The following is a 5,952-nucleotide window of genomic DNA, read 5'->3' as shown; positions in this document are numbered from 1 at the left end:
TTTACTTTTAATTTTACAAACTCAAGGTAGAAAGTGGTGTTTAGTTTAATATTGTCTGAATTTAGAATTGAGCTACAACCAGATCAAAAATGTTATTTTAGGAGTTCCTGCTGTGGCGTAGTGGGTTAAGGATCTGGTGTTGCCATAGCTGTGGTGTAAGATTCTATCCTGGCCCAGGATCCTCTATACACCATGGGTACAGCCAAAAAATCTCATTATTTCATTTTCCTCCAATCTGAGAAATGTTGATATAATATCTGTATTGGAAGAAAAAAATCATACAGATAAAACAGATACTGAGTAATTTTGTGTGTGTGTGTGTTTGTGTGTGTTTTTAGGGCCGTACCTATGGTACATGGAAGTTCCCAGCCTAGGGGTCGATCAGAGCCGTAGATGCTGGCCAAAGCCACAGCAACCCAGGATCCAAGTCACGTTTGCAACCTACATCATGACAATGCTGGGTCCTTAGCTCACTGAGCAAGGCCAAGGATCGAACCTATGTCCTCACGGATACTAGTTGGGTTTGCTACCACAGAGCCACGACAGGAACTCTGATACTGAGTAATTTCTTTATCGATAGTCTGTAAGTTTATTTTTCTTCAGATTTAAAATGAATCTTTATTCATCAAGATTCTCCAAGTTTATTAAATATATTTCCTTCACAAATAAAACAAATACTAGGATTTTTTTAAGAAAATCTAAATGTATGTATACATGTATGTGTAACTTGGTCCCCATGCTGTACAGCGGAAAAAATAAAATAAATAAATAAGTAGAAAATCTAAATGAGTTAAATGCATTACATAGGAACTGAACTAAATCTACTCTAAGACTATTCATCATAAAATTTGAGTCTGGTACATAGCTCCTTTCTGTCCTCCAGTCTTGTAGGTCCTTCCTTTAAGATTCCAGAACAGAGATAATAAATTGGCTCATGCAACACAGCAGTCAGTTATTCTCCAAAAGGAAAATAATTTATTTGATGACATACATATTTGGATGATTACTTAGTGGTAATTAGCTTTTCTACATTATTTAAAAGGCAGTCATTTTAAGTGCCAATACATATTAGGCTAGTAGAGAAAATTTGAAACAAAGCCCTCTCTTTTGATCTTACAAAGTCATATTCAATAGGACAAGAGAAGACACATCTGATTTGTTCCAATAAGACTTCTTGGAATTATCCAAAACATTTTCTTGGCAAAGATGAACTTGGCTTATCATAGAAAGAAGGTTCTTTGAAGGCTGCTGCTAAACGCATTGTCTTTTGGAAAAGGTAAATTTCAAGGTACGATAGTACAAAGGTAAGTTCTTCATTTATAGATTAATTACAGAACACTACTTGTACTTAGTCTCTAATTTTCAATTTATTTTAAACAACAAAAACTGTATTATAATTTCACTTTGTCTAAATTTAACTGTACACCTATGAATCACACCAGAATTAGGACAATTTGATTATATCAATGGTTATGTCCTGAAACCTGTACACTGGGACCAAAGGTGATGACCCATGTGTGTGAGGCTCCTACAAGTACTGTGCCCAAGGGCTCTCTTCTTGGGGCCCAGGGGTCTGAGAAAGCAGTTCTTCCCCCAAAATAATTTGTCAAATATCCTCTCAACTGGTATTTTTTAAAAAATGGTGCTAAAGTGAGTGTTTCTTTTCTTTAGCTAAATATGGGAGGTCTATGTATTCCTGGAGTCCCCATGGATATGTGTCACGGATTCCCAATTCCTCAAATTCCGTAATAGGGAATACTCCATAGGGTCAATCAAATTTTCATTCTGATTCACTTCAGGATACTTCAGTCTGGCACTGGTGGAAGTATGAAGGGAAAAGCCCACAGCTTGAGTTGAGGCATAAATACACTGGTTTTCATGTGAGAAAGGTTTGAAGTAGTTTCTTGACTGTGTGGGTGAAAATCAGAATGAGAAGAGTTCCCTGGTAGTACAATGGGTTAAGGATTCAGCATTGTCACCGCTATGGCTCAGGCTGCTGCTTTGGCTTAGGTTCAGTCCCTGACCTGGGAACTTCTGCATGCCATAGGTGCACTCTCCCCCCCAAAAAAAGATCAGAATAAGAGGATCAGAATAAGAGGATCAGAAGCCTCTGCATGGCCAAATGAACTCCTACCTTCCCTATAAACAGTGCATTCAAGGACCAAACATCATTTCCAAATGTTCAGATGCCATCTGTCTGCTTAGCAACATCTGCTGCCATCTTCTTTCTTGTTCTTTTTTGCCTTTCATCTGAGTGATTTGTCTTCTCAATTTGTTCATTTCTGCCTGACAAGATTCAACAGCTAGCTCTCTCTTTTCCACATCTGCACATCCTGCCTGAGTGACGAGCATTATAAACCTGTGACGAGCCCTGATATGTTTCATTATTCCATCTTAGTTTAAAAAAAAATAAGTCACTACCATGTTCTTTAATAACTGGCATAACTCTTAGTATTTGGCACTGAAGTCACTTTGTCCTCACGCTGGCTAATCTTGCCTAGATTGATAATAGCAAAGGACTTCCTTTGATTATATCTTCAATTCAGTCTAAAGAGAACCTATTCTAAAGCAGGAGTGGAGTTACTGGATGTGAAGATGAAAATAAAGTGAAGGAAAAGAAGGTAGGCTTGGAGAGAATGCTGGTGAGCTGCTCGTGAATAACCTCTTCTCTGTTTCTGCTCTGTATTTTGCCAGAATAGGTACCCACCAATAACCCTCTCCGATAGCTTAGAATCCCAGGCAAACTGTCTTTTAACTGTCTTAACTTTGCTTACTTAGTTATAAACACTAAAATGTTTTGAAGAAAGCTTATGGTGACAGATGTCAATTTCTTGCAAAAATTCTGTGTTGTTGATTTGTAAGTCTCTAATGCTAAAGGTCTGAGCTCTTTTAAAAAATCCTTCTTCAAATGGTCCCTTACAAATAGCAGTCCCCAAGCATCTTCATGCTTAGGCTGGCACCTAGATGAAGGTGATCAAACTGGCCCTGGCAGGAAAGGGTAGGGAGAAGCAAATGAGACTCTGCCTGGCTGACACCTGTGCTTGGCACTCCCAACTGGTGATGAAGGCAGACCTCAGAGAGGCACTGACCTGGGGACCTCAGTGTGGGGCTTGAAGCACTCCCCATAGGTGCTTATATGTAGAATTCCCTAAAAAATATATTTTAAAATATATATTATCAATTCATTAAGATCCTTCAGATTTTTATAGAGATTTTAAACCATTCAAATGTATTGTTTTAATTCTTATTTAGATGTCATCTTCTATAATCCTATTTTATGCTCTTAACTTTACTGTTTCCTTCTTAATTGCATAATTACTCATTTTGTAATGTATTATCAGTTTTGAAATACTAGAATAGTCTTTTTTCCATACTGCCTTCAAGAAGAGTTGAACACTATTATAGCTTCTTTCTTACCTTCTGACACTTCCCATATATCTATTTTATCTTGAAGGTAGAGTCCATTAATTGTCACTTTTTTTCCTTTTGTATTCCATTTTGTTCCAGCAGTTATACCAGTTAAGATTTTTCAGTACTAGCTCTTCTTTATTTTTGGTGTTCCGTATTCTAATTTATTTTTATTAGGCTTTTCTCTATCTTAATGATGTTGTTTAATTAAATCTAATTATTTCTTTTCAAAATCAACAACCACATTTAGTGGCTGTTCCATTATTGGTACAAAATTGTACCTATACTTTGAAAAATAGTATTATTTAACTCTTCATGTCATGAGTGATCCCATGAGTTTTTTAAGTGTCTGGGGACATATGAAGGTATAATCTGCACAATCCATATTTTGATACGATTGAGATGATCAATTTGGATAAAATAGGAACATGAATTAAATGAAGTAGGTGCTGGAAAATACAAAAAGGAAAAAACACGTTATTGAGCTCAAGTATGGAATTCCACGTTTAAGATGGTAGATTACATCTGCCATGCTTTATTTAGGAGAAGATATTTGGATAAATTATTTAATCGGTATTTGTTTGATATGTTTTTTCATTGTGTATTGGCACTGAAAATTGACGTTAAAATTATTAATGTCCTTTAATAGAAGTTTATACGTTTTTGTTGGAATATACTAGGCCTTTTCTAATTCTTTCAGTTCCCAATATTGAATTTATTTACTATATTTCTCGATTTTTAAGTTTTTTTTGTTTTATTTTGTTTTATTTTATTTTATTTTTGGCTGTGCTCATAACATATGGAAGTTCCTGGCCCAGGGATCGAACTCGTACCACAGCAATAACCAGAGCCACAGCAATGACAAGGCCAGATCCTGAACTGCTAGCCACCAGGGAATTCCCTGTCTTTGCTTATTTATTCATCCCTTTCTGTTCTGTGTTCTTCACTGGGGATTCCTATGACTTACATAGTTTACTTTCATTCTCCTTCTCATCTTGGAATAAAATTGTTCTAATCTGTCTTCTATTTCACTTATCTGATTTTCTCCCAGGATAAATCGCCTGTACTATATTAGATATTTCCAATATTTATTTTATTTTTTATATATTAAAAATCATTTCAGTTTTTCGTTCATTTTTAAGATTCAATTTCAGTTTATTAACCATTGGTATGAGCTGTTTTTAATAAAACTGTATAGGAATTCATGTGAAAGTCTTTCAGGAATTCCCATGACCTTTAAACTTTTTGTGATTTCTCCTTTTTCTTCGATATTACAGAATATTTTGTTTGCTTCTTTGTCTTGAACTGAGAACTTTTTTTTTAAATTAATACCATCTACTAATTAGCTTGCTCTCTTCTGGGAAATAGAACTTGAAACAGACTTAAAAGCCCTAATGTTTGGAATTGGAAAGTGGACCAATTTAAGAAGTTCCCTTTAATTGCCTTCAAAATCCAAATATTTTCAGAGCACATTCCTGTATTTGAAAAAAAAAATGTAATTCTCAATTTCATGTTGGCAATTTAATATTGTAAGAGAAGGATAAGTGAATGAACAGAAATGTACATATATAAATGTTTATTGGATGCCAGATGTTAGAATGTACATGAGACAGAGAGATGGCAAAAGCACATGAAAAGATGTTCAACATCACTAACTGTCAGAGAAAGCCAAGTCAAAACTACAATTAGGTACTTCCTGACACAGAATGTCCATTATCAAAAAGTCTGCAAAGAATAAATGCTGGAGAGGATGTGGAGAAAAAGGAAATTTCCTACACTATTTGTGGGAATGTAAATTGGTACAACCATTATGGAGAACAGTATGGAAATTCCTTAAAAAACTAAGTATAGAATTACTGTAATATCCAGCAATCTTACTCCTGGACATGTATCTGGAGAAAACAATAATTTGGAAAGATACATGCACCCCCATCTTCATCACAGCGCTGTTTACAATAGGCAAGACATGGACGCAACCTAAATGTCTATGGAGAGAAGAATGGGCAGAGATATGCTCATATTCTATTTATTGCTCCGGAAAGGGGTCATATGAATATGTTCTTTATCCTGAACTGTTTATCTTAAAATGTGTGGGATGCAGGAGTAGCCACATTGTGCCTGTATCTGCCAAACAGCTGTAAATAATCATCTGTATTATCTCTAATGAATATGCTGTCTAATGATAACATATATCATACGCCATTAAACAAGAATAAGCATTATGCCATAAATGAATGGAGAGAGGTTGAAATAATTTTGGTGAGGAATCAGAAATAGCTTCCTAAAGAAATCATCAGTATAGAGAGTTGACTGGGTGTACAGAGAGACAAAATTGAAGGAAATCAGTTAAATTAATTGCTATACTCCAGGATTGCATTTTTTTGTTGTTGTTGTTTTGTTTGGTTTTGTTTTTTTAGGGCTGCACCCATGGCATGTGGAGGTTCCCAGACTAGGGGTCAAATTAGAGCTGTAGCCGCAGGCCTACGCCACAGCCACACAGGATTTGAGCCACATCTGTGAACTACACAACAGCTCACAGCAATG

At 35.7% G+C, this 5,952-nt stretch overlaps 1 pseudogene; it reads right to left on the bottom strand.

Annotated features, from left to right (window-relative positions):
- LOC100157091 lies at positions 1,250-3,126 on the bottom strand (annotated as a pseudogene).

The sequence above is a fragment of the Sus scrofa genome, chromosome 4 (assembly GCF_000003025.6).
Source record: "Sus scrofa isolate TJ Tabasco breed Duroc chromosome 4, Sscrofa11.1, whole genome shotgun sequence".
Classification (NCBI taxonomy): domain Eukaryota; kingdom Metazoa; phylum Chordata; class Mammalia; order Artiodactyla; family Suidae; genus Sus; species Sus scrofa.
This window is presented reverse-complemented; position numbering and strand designations above follow the sequence as displayed.